The sequence below is a fragment of the Gymnoscopelus braueri genome, assembly GCF_963280865.1.
Source record: "Gymnoscopelus braueri genome assembly, chromosome: 6".
NCBI classification, from domain to species: Eukaryota; Metazoa; Chordata; class Actinopteri; order Myctophiformes; family Myctophidae; genus Gymnoscopelus; species Gymnoscopelus braueri.
The window spans coordinates 49,069,547-49,090,410 of NC_137607.1; the positions used below are offsets into that span (position 1 = coordinate 49,069,547).

The 20,864-nt window shown below is 43.3% G+C and overlaps 1 pseudogene across 1 annotated transcript in view; it reads left to right on the top strand.

Moving 5' to 3' along the window:
- The window catches only part of LOC308086988 (ephrin type-B receptor 1-like), a 68,303-nt pseudogene that overhangs the window by 36,244 nt on the left and 11,195 nt on the right, over positions 1-20,864 (top strand). The window contains exons 8-12 of the transcript in view: positions 1,966-2,090; positions 9,712-9,877; positions 10,267-10,372; positions 10,932-10,993; positions 12,091-12,288. The product of the transcript in view is annotated as an ephrin type-B receptor 1-like (transcript). The remainder of the gene's footprint in view (positions 1-1,965; positions 2,091-9,711; positions 9,878-10,266; positions 10,373-10,931; positions 10,994-12,090; positions 12,289-20,864) is intronic.

A 20,864-nucleotide genomic window follows, 5' to 3' on the forward strand; every position in this document is an offset into this window, starting at 1 on the left:
TACACCTCAGAGGCAAATATTGTACTTTCTACTCCACTACACCTCAGAGGCAAATATTGTACTTTCTACTCCACTACAATTATTTGAAAACTTTAGTTACTAGTTACTTTGTAGATTTTGATTATTATTACAAAACATACATTTACCCCATCAGCCCTATTTAAACTTTGGCTATTTGAAAATAGCCAACGTTGTCGCATTTTACGTAATAAATACTTTTTACTTTTAGTACCTTAAGTATATTTTGATGACAAAACTTTTGTACTTTAACTCAAGTGCATTTTTTATAACAGACTTTTAATTGTAACAGAGTATTTTTTACAATGTCGTATTGATACTTTTACTGATTACTTTTTCCACCACTGGTGATGACTGGGAGAGGAGAGAGAGAGAGAGAGAGAGAGAGAGAGAGAGAGAGAGAGAGAGAGAGAGAGAGAGAGAGAGAGAGAGAGAGAGAGAGAGAGAGAGAGAGAGAGAGAGAGAGAGTGTGTGCAGTGAACCTAGTGAACCTGTTATAAGCTTGTCATCTCTCCCTTGTTGTTTCTCCAGTCTATCAATGTCTCAGTCCCTCTCCGCTCGCTCTCCCTCTGTTTATCTTCCTATACCTCCCCCTGTGTTTCTTTCCTCATCCCTCTCTTTGATCCATCTTTTCTTCCCCCTTCCCATCACTCTCTCCCTCTGCCTCTGTTCCCCGTCTAGCGTCTCTCTTTTTCATCCCCTCCCCGCACTGACAGTGTAATTCTCAGAGACTATAAAAGGGGAGCTGACTTACAACTCCATCCATATTTTATGGAGACAGGCACAAGTGATATTTTCCTCTTGCTACTTCCAACTTAGATTTAAAAGCCGCGTTTGCTTTGATAGAAAACACATCATTTACCTCAACTAGGGGCAAGCGCGCTCGTTCCTAATGAAAATGATGATTGATTGCCGTGCTAGTTTGCTGTGCAGGTTGCACGGCAAACGGCCACTGTTGGATGAAATCCTCCAATATGCTCTATGCAGGGGGCACAGTGGAAGGTCCTGGGTTCGATTCCGCCAGGGACGCTGTGGGCGCTGGGGGCGTGTCCTCTCCTCCGCGTCATCAGTGCCCATACCCTAGGTGGGGTTGGCGAAAGGGCCTTTCTGTGTGGAGTTTGCATATTCTTCCCGTGTTCCCTAGGGTAGGTACCCTCACAAAAAACATGCAGTAATCCTGGTCTCTATACTGCCTCCCCCTGGTCAGCAAGGGGCGCCTGATGGAGGGGGAAAGGAACTGGTTGGAATAACGTGTTCCTTCCACGCGCTACGTCCAACCGGGGAAACTCCCCCTGTCGGGTGATAAGAAGGCTCGTTAGCTCTCATGCATTGAAGGAGGCATGAACTCGGCTCTCTCTAGGCTGGCAGAGGCAGTGTAGCGCCCAGGATTAGGCTACTTAGACAATTGGCATTGGGTGAAAAAAAGGGGTTGCAAAATCGTGGGATAAAACTTTCGGGGAGTTTTAGAAACGACAGGTTTATTGTCGGGTCAACTTGCAACGGTATTTTGAAATTAGATGACAGAATTAGACAACAGGTCTTGCATAATTACATAATTACATAATTACACAATTAGCTAATTGTAAAAAAAAACGTTTAAATGTTTTAAACTGGAGTTACAATGTTCACGTGGCAGCTGTGTTATGCTGGGACACACCGAGTAAACTGTTTGGCACATGAAATACGATGTTTAACAAAAACATTTTTAGCAGTCCCTGGTGATTAAGACATCTGACTCAGGGCTCTTGTTGTTCCTCATTTATTTTCATGGTTTTAGGTCCCAGGAGGAGAGAATAACATATTTCTCCTGTTGGGTCTGAATCCCTACAAATGTATCATGAAAACATACCGTTAAGACATTCACAATTGTTAGACATATTAACAGCCTTGTGTGCGTGTGCGCGTGCGTGCGTGTGTGTGTGTGTGTGTGTGTGTGTGTGTGAACAGCTCCTTCAGAAGTTCCCATAATGCACCAAGTGAGCTCAACAAGCCGCAGTTTCTCACTTTCATGGCCGCCGCCAGAGCAACCCAACGGGATTATCCTGGACTACGAGATACGATACCATGACAAGGTAGGGATCACAGAATCTGTGTGTGTGTGTGTGTGTGTGTGTGTGTGTGTGTGTGTGTGTGTGTGTGTGTGTGTGTGTGTGTGTGTGTGTGTGTGTGTGTGTGTGTGTGTGTGTGTGTGTGTGTGTGTGTGTGTGTGTGTGTGTGTGTGTGTGTGTGTGCGTGCGCGTGTGTGAGTGTACATTTTTCTGTGTCTGTTCACCAAGATATTTCTGCAACCATGCAAGAGAGAGTTATGAAACAGCAGCCATTATTTTCACTGTGACTATGGGACAAAAATCTATCCATGACCTTGACCTAGTAACATACGTTATACAGTAAATCATGCATTAACCGTAGGCACGGAAAGGCTATTATGAATTACAAGGGCCAAGGTGATGCGGTCCGCTGGCTGCTTTGTTCTCCCCCTTTTTCAGGTGAATTCACTTGATGAAGCCAAGAGAGTCATCAAAATATTTAAATATTTCAATTAAAAACCACCCACCAGAAAGAACATATACATGTTCATTTATGTAGATTGGACATAGATATGCATGAGAGACACAATGGCTAGCGGCTGCTTACTGATGCTGATCTGGTCTAATGGAGTCTTAATGCTGTTATGGTCATTGGTCACGCTGAGTCTAATCCAGACAAAAATGTATTGTCTTGTTCAGTTGTTCAGTGGCGATTCTATAGGGGGGGCAAGAGGGGCAATTGCCCCCCCTGGCGCCCCCCCCCCCCAGTTTTTTTTAATAATTTTGTTTTTATCATATTTTCTTTTTTGCCAATATATGGCAAGTATATGCAGAATATATGCTGCATATATGCCATATTAAGGTGCATATATGTGGATATATAGGAAATATATGTCTCATATATGGCTTATATGTCAATATATATGCCATATATATCGATATATAATGTACATATATGCAGGCGGACAATTTCGAATATATCACATATATGATAAACATATTTGTTGCATATATAAGAACATATATGTTCATATATTTCCTTCGCCCCCCCCCCCACCCCCCCCCCCCCCACTCTGAAAGCTGACTGAAAAACACAAAACAAAACAAAACATCTAATGGTAGCTCAGATTCAAGTCAAAAGAAGTCCTCGACTGGTTTGATAAGCCTGGGCGGGGCTTGTTATCAATAGACAGCTATTAGCTTCTCTCCCTTCCTCTCTCCTCCCTCCATCACATTTGACTCTCCATCATTTAATTCTGTCCAAACTATTTCTATATTCCTCTTCTCTCCTCTTCCCCTACCCCCCCCCTCTCCTTTCTAGCCTGTTCTACTGATAACCAGGTTTTAATGTAGTGAATTAGATATGGCAGTGGGAGACAAGGTTCTACCCCCCCCCCCCCCCCCCCATTACTTATCTCCCTCAACCAGGCATGGCCCAGACCGACTGCCCCGAACCAACCTTAACCCATTCAATCCGGGAAGGCATCTCGGTCATTTTAAGATTTCTTTGGCTATTCAAAAATAGCAGATCTACAAGCTCATAGCACGGCACCGAGTGCCACGCTATTTTAAATCGTGAAAATGTGTGCAAATCTTTGAATGTATATTTTTTTAAGAGAACATTTGTAAGATATTTTGTTCCAGGGACCCCCAGAAGCAAAGATTTGAGTTACAAATGTTCTCTTGAAATATATATCCAAAGATTTTTTCTACAAGCTTGTATATCTGCAATTTTTCAATAGCCAAAGAAATCTAAAATGACAGAGATGCGTTCCGGGATTGAATGGGTTAAAGCCCCCCCACACACTCACACACACACACACACACACACACACACACACACACACTCACACACACACACACACACACTCACACACACACACAGCCCTAAATCCTCTCCCCCCCCCCCTGAGCCCATGCAGCTTCACCTCCCAGCACAACCCTGTCATTTTAATGCCTTCTTGCAGGTATAGTATAGTTACTGTGTGATTTCTGAAGGTTCTGGGCTATACGCTGTCAGCGACAGCATGCTAAATGAAACAAGAGCCGCCTGGGGATGTTGCAATATCAAACATTGTGGTTCACACACAGACACACAGACACACACAGACAGACACACACAGACACAGACACAGACACACACACACACACACACACACACACACACACACACACACACACACACACACACACACACACACACACACACACACACACACACACACACACACACACACACACACACACACACACACACACACACACACACACACACACTCTTCTCCCCTTATCAAAATCTCCTCACCTTCTTTCTTCACCTCCCTCACATCTCTCCCTGGATTATCCATGGCATTTCATTTCAACATTTCAAATTGTAGTGTAGGGCAAAAGTGAAGGTAGACACAAATAAACATAAAGAACTAAGTGTCTGTCGGGTGGAAATCTCATTTGTCCAAAACTGTTACTTTTCAGGATTCAAATTCAAAAATAGCTAAAGTAGCGGATCGACACGCTCAAAACGTGTCGAGCTTGTAGATCTGCTACTTTTGATGCTTTTGTGTGACACTGTAAAGTAGGGCGAGTGCCAGACTTATTTCTGGCTGTGTTTGCCCATGCCCAGTGCCAGAGATTTTTTGATTTTTCTTAGATTTTCAAGTAGTCACAGAATATTTATCTCCAGTATGATCGATCCCCTGATGGTTGCTAATCACAGCGGGTTTCACTGTGCTTCCGCAAAAAAAAAAAAAATGTCATCGCGACCTCCCGTTCCCTTAATTCCACCTTTGAAAATAGCATGTCTGCCAAAAATACATAGTAAAAAAAAAAAGTACACAGGAGCCGAGATACAGGATTTTTAAGTAATAAGTTAACCAAGAAGTGAATGGAGCAGCACATCTTCGGATCACGTTATCTTGGGTTCTGGACGTTTTTCAAAAACGGACGTCGGCGACGTCAATGGCGATCTGGGTTTATGATAATATGTACGTCGGCGACGTCAATGGCACAGAATGAATTAATTTACGAAAATACACAAAAAGTTAAATGCACTTAGCAGTGGCAGAGCTTCACGGGGTGCTGGGGGGGGGTACTGTCACATTGACCTTTATTTTATGTGAGGACTGTGCGCAGTGCACAGGCCCCGCCCCCATGGCGTGTCGGATATGGGCCCATAAAACTTAACACATTGGTTTGAAAGGTGAAACATTGTCGCTTTTAAAGCGTTGCCACCATAACCCTCAGTTACTGCATTCAATCGTACGCCTATGGGATTATAGTCACGGTCGGTAGTAAATTGACAAAGTTGATTTATGCGTCATGACCATAGATTAAAAAAGGGATAATATTGAAATGTTGTTTTGCATGAGTAGTTGGTTTATTTGCAGTTAGCTATAAAAGGGGAGCTGACTTACAGCTCCATCAGTATTTTATGGAGACAGGCACAAGTGATGTTTCCTCTTGCTACTTCCAACTTCGATATAAAAGCCGCTTTTGCTTTGATAGAAAACACATAATTTACCTCAACTATAGGGTCAAACTAGGTTAACTCACAGTTAACTTACAACATGCAAATTTACAATTGAATCGCCTCCATTGTCTCCAAATGAATTCTGGGTACACTCGTCATCAACAGCTGTCCACTGCCGGCCATTAAATCATCATCAGTCACATGTCAACAGTGAGTACAGGTGCAGCATTGTCAACGTAGTAGCCTAATCATGAGCAGAATCGGGGGATATAAACATAAAAAAATTGAAGACAGAAAAAAGGGAACAAGCAATGTCTAAACTTCCCAAAACATGCATAGTGTGTTCGCTCTCATCCTCCACCTGTTGCAACGCTGTAGCAATAATACACTCTGCCCCCCCCCCCCCGGCTTGGTTTTGACTTGTTCCGCCACTGGTACTTAAATCAACAAAGTACTGCAGTTCTACTTAAGTACTTAAACACCCTCTGCCTCCCGATGCAGTGCCAACCCCATTAGGCTTAATGCCTCCCCCTTTCTCCTGACCTGTCCCCACCATTCCTTCTCCCATTCCTTCTCTCCACGCCTATTCTTCTTCTCCTTCAGCATCCCCTCCTTGCACCATCATCGTCCTGACGCTCCTGTGTCCTCAACCTCTCTCTTTGCACATCTCCTGCACATTTTATTACGCTTTTTGGACTGTATCTAGCTCAGAATTGCTGCAATTCAGTATATCATTGTAATATCTTTGCACTGCTACATGTATGTATAATACTTTGGCCACCCATTTCTTCTGCATGTACAGTATCATGTCTTTTCCCAATCCTAAATTGTTCTTTGGCTATTCAAAAATAGCAGATATACAAGCTCATAGTGCGGCACCGAGTGCCGCGCTATGAGCTTGTAGATCTGCTATTTTTGAAAAATCTTGAACATTTGTGCAAACCTTTGAATATATATATTTGTAAAGCTAACATTTGTAACTCAAATCTTTACTTCTGGGGGGTCCCTGGAAGAAAATATTTTGAGATGGGGGTCCGCGGCCAAATACATATCATTTTAGGGGTCCCTGACATGAAAAAGTTTGAGAACCACTGGTCTACACTTTATGCACTGACACACACTCTACTTGATACATGTTACAGTATATAAAAACATGTCACTTTATTACTTATCGCTGCCAATTTTTTACTCATCGTCTCCTAACGTTGTTTTATCATATCTTTATTTTTGTTTTGTCTTTATCACGGTGTGAGCAGAGTCTGTAGGAGCATATTTCACACAAATACTTTTGTATAAGCGTAACAGCAGGCCCCTCCCCCAGCGTTTCCCCTGGCCTTTAGCTATACCTTTCTTTCTCTATCAGGGCACCATACAGTAGTAAAGCTCATTATCGTTATTATCGGAGAGAGAGAGAGGGGGAGCAGAGAACGAGTGAGGGGGGAGGGCTGGGTGTTGAAGGGGGTGGGGGGGGGGGGGGGGGTGCAAGTAGGGGGAAGGTAAGGTGAAAGGTCTGTTGTCTATAATGAGCTACCCATTCCTATTAACCCATTCAATCCGGGATCGCATCTACAAATGTCTTCTAAATCAGAAAACAGGTTTCTGAAAAACCTACAGTATGTTGCTATGCTAAATATCAGTGGTGCTCAAACTTTTTCATGTCAAGGACCCCTAAAAATAGTATGTATTTGGCCGCAAGCCATCAAAGATTTGCAGAGATTTTCACGTTTTAAAAGAAAATCAGCAGATCTACAAGCTTCTACACAAGCTCATAGCGCGGCACTCAGTGTCGCGCTATGAGCTTGCATATCTGCTATTTTTGAATAGCCAAAGACATCTAAAAATGACACAGATGCGTTCCCGGATTGAATGGGTTAAATCTCAAGAACGGTTTTCACGGTATAGGATGTGTGGGTGTTTATGAGTGTGCGACTGTGTGTGTGTGTGTGTGTGTGTGTGTGTGCGTGCGTGCGTGCGTGCGTGCGTGCGTGCGTGCGTGCGTGCGTGCGTGCGTGCGTGCGTGCGTGCGTGCGTGCGTGCGTGCGTGCGTGCGTGTGTGCGTGTGTGTGTGTGTGTGTGTGCGCGTGTGTGTGTGTGTGAGTGTGTGTGTGTGTGTGTGTGGGGGGGAGACGTTTTTTTTTCTGCACTGTGTCTAATTCACCACAATAACCCGTTAACCATCTTTAGGGCAGAGAGGTTTAGGAAGAAAGGAAGGGAAGGTAGATGAGAGTAAACCAGACAAGAGGGAGAGCAAGCAGACAAAGAGATAGAGAGAAGGAGAGAGGGAGAGGAAGGATACAGTTGGTACAGTAGATGGACGAAAGTTGGCTGAAGGATAGAGGGATGACGGGAGGAGAGAGGGAGAGAGATGGAGAGAGAGAGAGAGAGAGAGAGAGAGAGAGAGAGAGAGAGAGAGAGAGAGAGAGAGAGAGAGAGAGAGAGAGAGAGAGAGAGAGAGAGAGAGACAGAGACTGCTGTTGGTGTTGAATAGAGAGAGAGAGGAATGGCAAAAGGCAGCTGGAGGACTTGACACAGAGAATAGAGGCATAAGGATGGAGCAAAGCAGTAAAATGTCAGTGAGGAAGTTCCAATGTTTGGAACTATACAGGAGGCAACATCCCGCTTTGTGGCGAGATCAAAGAGTGACGCAAGTCTCTCTCTATCTATATGTGACGCTGGTTCAGTCCAGAAACAACCTGATGATTGGACCACTTCAACAAGCGCCAACCAATCAAGCAGACAAATCATCATTCACACACAGCATAATGTCAAGTGTTTACACAACGTACTCAACCCCACTTAGAGCACTGTGAGGCTGCTCTCCTGCTGCTGTTCTCTGTGTGTCATCATCAGTTTGGTTGCTTTATTCACCCACCTCCACCTGCTCAATGTCTGCTTTAACCCATTAAGACCGGGAAACTTTCAGAAACAGCAGATCTACAAGATCTACAAGAACTTGTAGATCTGCAAAAAATATATAATAATCATGAAGATTTCAGCAAATCTTTGAGTATACTGTATATTTTTAAAGCGAACATTTGTAACTCAAATCTTTGCTTCTGGGGATTCTACAAATGTCTTCTAAATCCTAACTGTTTTTTGAAAAAAAATATGTTGCTATAATCAGTGGTTCTCAAACCTTTTCATGTCAAGGACCCCCAAAATGATATGTATTTGGCCGCGGACCCCCATCTCAAAATATGTAGTTCCAGGGACCCCCCAGAAGCAAAGATTTGTGTTAAAAATTTTCGCTTTAAAAAAATATATATATATACAGTATTCAAAGATTTGCACAAATTTTCACGATTTGAAAAAAATTGCAGAAGCAGACCTAGTAAAATTCTCAAATACATTTCTCACTTATTGTAATGTGTTTCATGTATTATAATATGTGAGACATGTAGTATCCTTTTTTTGCTTTCTGGTTATTTTTTCACTACACGCAGGATGTAGTGAAATGATTGCTTTTCGTTCATAGCATGAGCAGCGTGTACAAAAAGAAAAAAAGGGTTGGATATTAGACTAAACAGGGTGTATTACCTCTGCACACAGATGTTTCCCTAAGGCTCACACTTATCCTTTCAACATCTCATCTTACCATTACCTTACTATTGATTTCAGCGACCGACTAATGGGACAGCTGGCCCTCCTGGCGTCCATGTCCCACTCAACAGTTCAGACAACAACAACCTGTACGGCTTGCAAACAGCTGAGCCTTGCAGTTCCCGAAACCACAATAGCATCAGCAACTAACAGACTTGACTATGTTAAGCAAGGGATAATTGACGGGTAGCCATTATTGATAAATAAATCCCGACAGGGTGATTAGGCACCGACGTGTAGCGGAGGTGCCTAATCACCCTGAAGGGATTTATTTATCAATAATGACCAACTACCCGTCAATTATCCCGCTTATTACACGGCTACTTAATAAATAAATTGAACCGAAAGTAAGAACAAAACGAAGTATTTCCTTGCTTACGGCTTGTATATCTGCTATTTTTGAATAGCCAAAGTATAACATATGGTTAAAGTGGTTAAAATGATTGTGATGCTAATTTAGTAACTAATTGTAACTAATTTAGCTGGGGACCCCCTGGTACCCCCCCCCAAGGACCCCTGGGGGTCCCCGTACCCCACTTTAAGAATCAATGATTTAAAATATCCCTCTCCTCCTCCTATCCTAACAACAACCCTCCCCAGGCCCAGTCGTCTGTGCTGAACACTTCGGTGGTCCAGAGCGGGACCTCCAGTGTGGTTCTGGAGGGCCTGAGGCCGGGAACGGGCTATGTGGTCCAGGTGAGGGCCCGCACCGTGGCCGGCTACGGAGCCTACAGCAAAGACATGCTCTTCCAGACACTTACTGACGGTAAGGCGGTGGTATGGGGGCGTGGCTTGGATTTGTATTGTATGTGTGGGACAAATGGTAACATAGTGGGTAATCTTAACCCATTTAATCCGGGAACGTCATTTTAAGATTTCTTTGGCTATTCAAAAAATAGCAGATATATAAGCTCATAGTGCGGCAGCAAGCCGCACATGAGCTTGTAGATCTGCATTTTGTTTTTAAAAATCGTGAACATTTGTGCAAATCTTTGAATATACATTTTCCGCACCGCGCTTCAAGCTTGTGTGTGTGTGTGTGTGTGTGTGTGTGTGTGTGTGTGTGTGTGTGTGTGTGTGTGTGTGTGTGTGTGTGTGTGTGTGTGTGTGTGTGTGTGTGTGTGTGTGTGTGTGTGTGTGTGTGTGTTCCTCCAGATGAGTATAAGTCAGAGCTCGGACAGCAGCTTTCCCTGATAGCAGGTTCATTAGTCGGTGGAGTGTGTATCGTCTCCCTGGTGGCTATCGCCATCATCTGTACCAGGTAACACACACACACACACACACACACACACACACACACACACACACACACACACACACACACACACACACACACCATATCTCTATAAATGTTTGTTTTATATACTGTAAACACCATCTGTCCTCCTCCACATGTCCACATGTCCACCCAGCTGTCCATTTGGCTGTCTGTCCCTCTCTTTATATGCATGTCCGTGTGTGACCACAACACTGTTGTTTATCTATTCACATGGATTCAAGTTCTCAGTCGCCACGACTGATTTCATTCGGATTCCATAGAAGCCAGCATGTCCCTTTGTGAGCACAAAACTGTTATACATGTAATATCATTGCTGTATCTACATATTTAAACTTTTTAAAAAAAATCCCCCCCCCCCGTAAATTAACGCCTACAATAGTGTCACAAAAAAAGTAGCGAAAGTGAAAGTGTTTTAAGTGTGTCAGTGAGTTTTTATTCATATTTCTTTGTTCATACTAAATAATAACTACATTGTTTCCATTGGAACAAAGGTAATTTTTTTCCACCCTACAGTAATGTGTTCTGTGTGCTTGTTCTACAGGAGGAGACAGTTGAAGGAGAGCGTTTATGGTGACAAACTGCAGCAGTACAACCCAGGAGGAGGTACTGTTATCTACAGTAGTACTACAGTACTTTCATACAGTACATACAGTATATACCATTGGTTCTCAAAGTGGGGTGGGGGGGGGGGTACCAGGGGGTCCCCAGCAAAATGTGTTAATGTAGCGTCACAATCGTTTTAACCACTTTAACCATATTCTATACTTTGGCTATTCAAAAATAGCAGATCCCTGCATGGCACAACATTATTTCTGGGGGTCCGCAGCCCAAATACATATCATTTTGGGGGTCCTTGACATGAAAAAGAGCTTTAGAGGGGGACTGGTGTAGCGCTGGTGTAGGGCTGGTGTAGCGCCCAGGATCACTTAGGAAATTGGCACCGGGTGAAAAAAAATGGGTTACAAAAATCGTGGGATAAAATTTAAAAAAAAAAGAAAAAGAGCTTTAGAACCACTATTTGTTGACGAAATTGTCAGTATATTTAGTCTTAGTTTTAGTCGTCATAGCTTAGTTTTTATTTAGTATTTATTTAGTATTTGTCAGTGAAAAAAAGTAGTCAACAAACATTTTTCATCATAGTTTTAGTTGACGAAATCAACACTGGTGGGAGCAAACGCTGCATGACAACAACCATAACACACAAGCAGAAGGAACGCAGTTGAACTTAAAGACGGGGTGCCGTGATTTTCAGTGATCCCCCCCCTAAAACATAATCATCAGGTATTATGGTTATACTAGGAGGAAGATTTTTTTCAAAAAAGTGTACAGAAAGTGTTAAAATTATGTTTTTATGTGGACACACCTCCAGTTCATTAAGTATACCCATTTCTCACCTTAGCACCTCCTCCACCACCTTAGCACCACCCACCTGTCCTAGTCCCTCCTCCTCCTCATGCCCACACCTGTTGTATTATGATAAAGAAAAAGTGCAAAACCATGGCACCACCTCTTTAAGTAACCCGCCCAATTGGACAGCTGATTGCCACGTCAGTGTATGACGTATGGGTCTTGCATGACGCTGTATACAGCCACACAGTAATGAGCATGCACGTAACCTCTCCAGTGTATACTGCCTGAAATAACTGGCAGGCTACGTATCATTTATTTATATTTCCTGACACTCTGCCCTCTCCCTGCAGAGGTGACACTGAGGCCTGACATGTTCAATGGCACCGCCCCCACCGTGACCTTCCCCACCCTCTCCGAGGGTCACAGTTCACCGGGGGTCAAGATCTACATAGACCCCTTCACGTACGAGGACCCCAACGAGGCGGTCCACGAGTTCGCCAAGGAAATCGACCCCTCCGGGGTGAAAATTGAGGAAGTCATCGGAGCAGGTATGGCATTAAACACTTTGTTTAACACTGTGTGTGTGTGCGTGTGCGTGTGCGTGTGCGTGTGCGTCTCTCTCTCTCTCTCTCTCTCTCTCTGTGGTGTAAAGTAATGTCGTGTATTTGAGGCATTAACTGCGTGTTATCAGACCCGTTGGTGGTAATAATGAAGAGGAGAAGAAGCAGAGAGCAGACGTCAGGGGTTCCCAGTTTCCATGGTCATTTATTCAGCATCAAACAAACAGCATCGCAAGTACAGCATCGCAGCAGCAGCATATCATCCAGGAGCAGAGCTCCTGTCCAGCCTCACGGCCTGGCAGTACTAACTAATAATGTTGCAGTCACTTCTTTATACACCGTAGGTAGCTAACATTTGCATACAGCCTGTGGGGTGGGGGAGAGCCCCCACCTGTTGATTAAGGAGATCTTTGATCATTGACAAATGGTAGACTACTGTCTCTCTACCTGATTAGATGTCACCCCAGTCCCTGAATAGCAGAGCTAGCCAGGATCTGAGTAAACAACAAAGGTCACTTGAGTAGGCCAATATGCATACAGTTAGACTCCGTCTACAACACACAGAACTTATCATTTATATATGGTGTTTACTTTAGCTTTAGTATATTTCTTAATATGTTTTGACTTGCACACTGTCCATATACCACACAACTTCCCCCCACGGAAGAATTTAATTTCTTTCGCAACCAGGTATATTGAATAAACAGTTTGCAAGAGAAAACACCAAAAAACAACCTTCCTTCTACTACACCCCCCATGACCAATGACTGGAAGTTTAACAAAAGGACATTCAGCAGATTCAACACAAACAACACATGAGACAGAACAACTTAGATACAGGAATAGAAATTACACAATAGTCATACAGTGGTTTACATCAAATTTCAGAATAAAAATAAAATCTTATTCGCAGAGAAAATACATCTTATATGCTCTTCAGCGCATCGATCTCTCCTTCTGTCTGCCGTCGCTCTTAGCCCCCTTCGCCGCTCATTATCAATCTCAGTCGCTTACTTAACGAAAACTTAAACTTAAACTCACGTCGCATCCAGTATGCATTTCCCCTTCTAATCAGTGTGCAGGCCTTTCTGTTTACTTTAAACTCTAGAATAAAATGTGCACAGCAAACCATAACATCCTGTGGTATGAACGAATGTCTCCTTTACCTGGAAAGGGACCATAACACACGCCCACCCTAATATGATAGGTTCAGCTGTTGTCGCAAACTCCTCGCGCAAATAAAAAACAAAAAACATAAGGGAATCGCCCTCAAAAACTCCACATTTAACCCTATAGACCAGAATAACAAAATCCTCACTTCACACTTTTACGCACGGCAACAAAAATAGCGCTCCGTGGTTTAAATCACTTTATCACTAAATACAACCTCTCTCCTGCATTGTTCATTGTTCCCATCCGATAATGCTGCTTTCGTCGCCTCTAGCTCAATGTCCACGCACCCAGCAGAAAAGCTGAGCGCAGTTCCAGATGGTATCCTCGTCCCAGCCAAAAAATAGCCGCTCCATTCTCACACCACCTCCCCCCACGGATAACTTCGACACAGAAAGTTGTCCGCTCCTCCGTCTCCATGAGAAGAGTAGATGCGTCGTAGCAGCCATATGAGATCAGGTCATGAGGCGGTCGGCAGTCATCACAGCGTCGCCGTTGCGAGGTCCATCATCGTAGGTCGCTCTGACGCCTCCACGGTCGCTCCGCGGTGGACCTCCTCGCCGTAGGAAGACTCCCACGGGTCCGATTCTCCTCACAGGCCCGCTACTGCGGCCACCTCAAAATACACAGGTTCTTTAATCGAAGCACACACTCGCAAAAGTATGCACAACGATGGAGCTGGCCCGCCAAATATGTCGTGTATTTGAGGCATTAACTGCGTGTTATCAGGCCCGTTGGTGGTAATAATGAAGAGGAGAAGAAGCAGAGAGCAGACGTCAGGGGTTCCCAGTTTCCATGGTCATTTATTCAGCATCAAACAAACAGCATCGCAAGTACAGCATCGCAGCAGCAGCATATCATCCAGGAGCAGAGCTCCTGTCCAGCCTCACGGCCTGGCAGTACTAACTAATAATGTTGCAGTCACTTCTTTATACACCGTAGGTAGCTAACATTTGCATACAGCCTGTGGGGTGGGGGAGAGCCCCCACCTGTTGATTAAGGAGATCTTTGATCATTGACAAATGGTAGACTACTGTCTCTCTACCTGATTAGATGTCACCCCAGTCCCTGAATAGCAGAGCTAGCCAGGATCTGAGTAAACAACAAAGGTCACTTGAGTAGGCCAATATGCATACAGTTAGACTCCGTCTACAACACACAGAACTTATCATTTATATATGGTGTTTACTTTAGCTTTAGTATATTTCTTAATATGTTTTGACTTGCACACTGTCCATATACCACAGTAACTAAGTACATTTACTCAAGTACTGTACATACGTACAGTTTTGAGGTATTTTTTACTTTACTTGAGTATTTCCAGTATTATTACAAAACATACATTAACCACTGCAGCCATACATACATCAGATCATACAGCACAATAGCAGATCTACAAGCTCACAATGCGTCGCATCGCGGCGCATTGTGAGCTTGTAGATCTGCTATTTTCAAATGATTTTTATTTGAAAACTTGTGAAATGGGACATTCTGCAGAATGGGTACTTTATATTTTTTATACTTTTATACTACATTTTGATACGAATACTTTTGTACTTTTACTCAAGTAAATTCTTAATGCCGGACTTTAACTTGTAACAGAGTATTTCTACATGCAGTATTGATTCTTTTACTATTAGTAAAACATTTGAGTACTTTTTCCCCACTGCTCCCTGTCTGTGTGGTAATAAATGGTGTGTTTACTGGATGGTTGACTGTCCATTCATCCACCCGTCCACCTATCCACCCATTCATCCAGATGAAGCCAGACAGATACATCTATTTGCCTGTCTGTCTGTCTACCTACATACAGTAGATACCGGTCCATCTGTCTTGTTCTACCCGTCTGACTCTTTAGATTGATGCCAGGATAAAGTTTAAGGGGGACAAAAAAAGAACTGCTGAACTGAATTGTAAGACTAAAAGTTTAACGTTTGGCTTGGCTTGTTATCAGCATAATTCGTTGCTGTCCGGCAGAAACCAGCTAACTCAATTTTTCCGCTTTTGCATTTTTTTCCATAAATCAGTGCTATTGAACACCCTTTTTTTTCAATCGAACCCAGTTCAATTCGTGCATCTTTTCGCATGCGGTAAAAACTGACTGACCAATCGCACCCTGTCTGCAAAGGCCTTAACTCCATTGGATCCTCAAACTTTCTGCTAAACCAGCTAAGTCCACCAAAGGGGGGTGGAGTTTTGCTGGTTTTGCTGACTCCAGGCTCCACCCCCTTTTGACCTCCAACCTCATTGTGAGCTTGGAGGTCCATTCAGCCATACTTAGCAATGATGAACAAAACCTCCTAACTCCACTTTTTGTTTTGTTTTTGTCATTTCCTGAAACATTTACATTTTGGAGTTAGCTGGTTTCTACCGGACAGCAGAGATATACGGTATTACTATGTGTAACTTGTAATGGCAACCTATGTTTCAGAAGTTAAAACTACAATTTAGCATTCCTCACACTTTGGTCCTGCCTTAACCCTGACTTTAAGCAAAGTGAACGGTGGTATTCAAAGTTCGTCAAAGGTGACTGGGGTTTATACCTGATTTAACACAAACACAGATGAGATAAAACCAAAAAAAAGGGGCTTTAAGATGACAGGGACGCAGGTATACATGCCTGCCATGAGACTGTGAAAAGACTTTTAAAAGACCAGAGTATGACACTCTCTCACATCTACCAGACACTAGAAGACTTTGCACAGACTTTGAAACTACTAAAGTCCGGCACCCTCTCACATCTAAAGGCAAGACTATGTGACCTAAGTCTGAGATTTCAGTCAAAGAAACGTCAGTGCAAAAAAATAATTGCCCTCTGCGATTTGGGTCTGGCCCCGCTCCGTTGTGAATCCATTTCCTGTTCCCGAAGTCTGGGGTGACCAATCAGGGCCCAGTATTCAAATATGGGAGACTGTAATTGGTAGTTGTAGGTCCAGAGCCATTGTTTTGATCCCGCCCCTTGGGAAAAAAACGTCCTCATAGAAGCACCAGACTCCTATCCACGCAGTGATATAGTCTGGTTACGCGAGGCTAGTCTGTCTCTCTACTGTATATCTATCTATCTAACTATCTATCTGTCACTGTCTGTTCGTATATCAATTGATCCGGTGAGAATGTGTTGAATTTACTCTATGCCCAAGAAGGGGTGTGTATGTCATATAGTACCCAGATTCACTGGTCTGGTCTATGCGCCAAGACTGAAGACTTCAGATAATATCAATCGTGTTTGTTTTTATCTGAACGTCAAGACGAGGAAAAGACGGATGCATTCTGTTTGTCTGCTCTGCACACTTGCTTGCAAGAAGGCTTGGCGATGTTTTAGAAAACGGAAGACAGATTTGAAATGAAGGCCTTCCATGGCAACTCAATGCTCCATGGAAGCTCTCGCCCTCTGCTGCAGTAAGAGAGAGGGAGGATTTATCTGCAATTGTCTACCTCTCTCTATTCCCATTCTATCCCCCTGTTTGTCTCTGTCTCTGCGATTCTATCCTTTTCTGTTGCTGTACCATTATACCCCCTTTGTCTCTCTCTGTGTGATTTCATCCCTCTCTCTCTCTCTCTCTCCCTCTCTCTCTCTCTCTCTCTCTTTCTGATTGTGCACTGAAACCCACCTCCATCACCCCTGTGAGGTTCTGCCACTTAGAGCTTGTCTGTGCGTATAAAATACTAAAACCCACAAATGCAAGTAAAGATAAAATGTGATTGTGCAGGTGAGATAAAAATCCCCAAGGGGCTAATAAAAACTTCCCACCTCTGCGTTCTCTTCTGCGTTCTCTGCTGTTTCTCTCTCTCTCTCTCTCTCTCTCTCTCTCTCTCTCTCTCTCTCTCTCTCTCTCTCTCTCTCTCTCTCTCTCTCTCTCTCTCTCTCTCTCTCTCTCTCTCTCTCTCTCTCTCTCTCTCTCTCTCTCTCTCTCTCTGTGATGTTATCCCTTTCTCTCTGCCTCTCTGAGATTATATCTTCCTCTGTGTGATTCTATCACTCCATTTCTCACCCTTCTCTCTCTCTCTCTCTCTCTCTCTCTCTCTCTCTCTCTCTCTCTCTCTGTGACTATCATTCTTTCTTTCTCTCGCTCTCTCCTCGATTCAGTCCCTCTCACCTTGAACTCTTCTCTTCTTTAGAAGAAGGAAGGAGGTGACAAATCCCTCCTCGTCTTATTTAAACCACCCCTTCCTCCATCCACACATCAGTCCCGCCTTCCTGCCAACTGTGGCCCCTGTTCGTTTCCCCATCCACTCGCTTTCACCAGTGTTGCCATGTCCGCTTATTATAAGCGACATTGGGCTTGTATTTTCTGTGAAGTGAGATTGCTTGTAAACATTGGTAATATATTGGTTGTGTTTTTTTGGGCTTGTTTCTAAAGTGTAGTTGCTTATTTGGGCTTTATTCCTAATGTTTACTCCTAATGCTTTATTCCTCAAACATTTTCATGGCAAGGACCCCCAGATTAATATGTATTTGTCCGCAGACCCCCCATCTGAAACTATTTTTTTGTGCCAGGGACCCCCCATAGCAAAATGTGTGGTTTTTTTTAAAAATAGCAGATCTACAAGCTCACAAACGCGTCACATCGCAACGCGTTGTGAGCTTGTAGATCGGCTATTTTCAAGTAGCCTAGTTGCTTCTTTTGGACTTGTTTTCATAGACCTGGTCGCTTATTTCCCCCGCAAAATCTGGCAACACTGGCTCTCACCCCCTCTTTACCCATCCACACCTTCTTCTCCTCATTCTTTCCATCCAACCATCCCTCCGTCTCTCAGTTTTTTCGGTCGGCGGCGGCACTAGATCGCTTTTAATGAGCTGTGAGATGTGGAGCAGAGATCAGAGTGGAAGCGAATGACACAGCCTGTCATCCAACTCCCATCTCTCATACATTATTCACATACCCCCATTTTATCTCTGGAACTAGGGCTTTTATTTTGAAGTGACAGCCAATATATTTATGCCCCCCCCAACACACACACACACACACACACACACACACACACACACACACACACACACACACACACACACACACACACACACACACACACACACACACACACACACACACACACACACACACAGACACACAAGTGTACAAACAACCCACAGCATGGGGCACTTTTATTTTTACAAAATGTATCCCTGTCTCCTACTGTGGACGTAAGCTCAAGGTCAATGCACTTCATATGTTCAAAGCAGTGAGGACAGGACTCACAGAAATCCATTTCTTTCTTGACGGCAACTTGACTTGCGTGATCATGAGAACAGAGATGGGCTTGAGATTTAAGGGCCCAACTTGGGCGAAGCCTTATCCGTTAGCCTTACCCGTTACCCGTGAATTACGCACAAGGCAGCTGGCACTGTCCCTAAACGGTACCTTACGGCTGCACTACCAGTACCCGCTATACATTATGCAGACTGCGAGCCTGCAATGGTAATGTCTGGACTCGGTTAGGCGCACAACGGCACAACATTCAGAGGCTCCCTCTCTCCTCATTCTCAACGAATCTCTGTGATTCTAATTGTCCTATAATCAGCAGACGTGAGAGAGTCAATTCCTTGTGTCAATTAAGATATAAGATGATAGTCTATTCAAAGAAGACAATGATTTGGGCCGTGCATCGTGCGCGATGCCATTTGCTCCATTCAGTTTCATTAATCCATTTTACTGTAATCCACAAAAGTGTGACTGTTAAATCCTTGTGTTAATAAATTGTGTTTTTATCAGCAGTTGCCAGTTAAGCTTATCAAAGACAAATACAATGTCTTTGATCTGCGTTTGCTATAATCACACCAGACCATTTCGTTTAATTAATCCAGAACACAAGTGATAATGTGCTGTAATTTAAAGTTCTCTATAACCAGCAATGTGTGGGTGATGTGTGTGCAATGCTAAATCCACATATAGTGGGTTTAGCCACTCTTGGTCAAGATAGGGCCCAATGTCTTTGGTCTGACTTGAGGCGAACTGAATTGTCATTTGAATAGTAAGTCCTGGTAACACTAGAGAAAACAATTGGCCCAGCAGACACCATCTTCTTGTTCACTATAGCGTCTCTGTCGGGTGGAAACCACATATGTCCAAAACTGTTACTTTATTCAGGATTCAAATTCAAAAATAGCAAAAGTAGCAGATCGACAAGCTCAAAGCCTGTTTCGAGCTTGCGGATCTGCTACTTTTGATGCTTTTGTAGTATGATCGAGTAGGGCGTTAATTCATGAAAAAACACTAAAAGTTAAAATATGGAGATAAGAGGTTTCGGCCCGACAGAAACGAATCTATTACTCTACATCAGTGGTTTTCAACCAGTGGTCCGGGGACCACCAGTGGTCCTTGAGGGAGTACCAGGGGGTCCCTAGCAAAATTATTTAAAATCATTTTAACCAACTTAGCTTTGGCTATTCAAAAAACCTTGAAAAAGTGTGCATATCTTTGAATATATATATATTTTTTTTAAAGCGAAAATTAAATGATTTCTTTGCTTCTGGGGGTCCCTGGCACAAAAGATTTTCAAATTGGGGTCCGCGGCCACATGTATATCAATTTAGGGGTCCGTTGGCATGAAAAAGGTTGAAAACCACTGCTCTACATCACTCTAATCAGGGCATCTTACAATGGGTAATACAGACAGGCTTGTGCTCAGTGGTCTTGTTCGAGGATGGATTTCGGTGAGACTCGGGCTATAAGATGTAGAGAACTAGTTGGGGGGAAATAAATAAAGTTGTGCTCTCCTTTCAGCTACTATCAAAGTGCCTTTGAACAAGGCCTCCAGGGAGGTGTCCAGTGGCCACCAGACTGTGGCTGAACTGGCCAGCTCCCACATGACAATGTGTATATTTGTGTCACTCTCCCTGCCCTGGCAACCTCCTCTCTTCTTAGCTTTTGCTGTAAATAACAATGTGCCCCTGCTTTGCTGAAGCATTGCAAAAACATACGTATTTTGTAGCTGTGTATTGTGTGTGTAATGGGTGTAGTTTTAGTACATAATTGTTGTTGTTTATTGCAGTGGGTCGCTGATTTATTTTCATGGGTCTTGAGAAAATTAAACATTTTTACATTTCCTACTTTTTCCAAAAGTATAAATAGATTTTTCAGAATTTTAAAACAACATTTTTAAAAAGAATTTCAGAGAAAAGAAGAAAAGAAAATCAAAAACTCAAAAAAATTGCATTAAAAATAAAATAGTTGTGGGCTTATTAATCTCTCAAGAACAGATTCTGCTCTCCGCTTGAATCTGTCGGGGGGGTTCGTCATAACGTGTACGCACTGGCCTATAAGTGGGCGTGCCTTCAGATCAGGAAGCAGCTTTACCCAATCAAATGTAGTGGGCGGGATTTACTGTCTGTGCTCTCGCTTCCCACTAAAAACAAACGTAAACCACGGAAAGATATTCACATTTTAACTTGC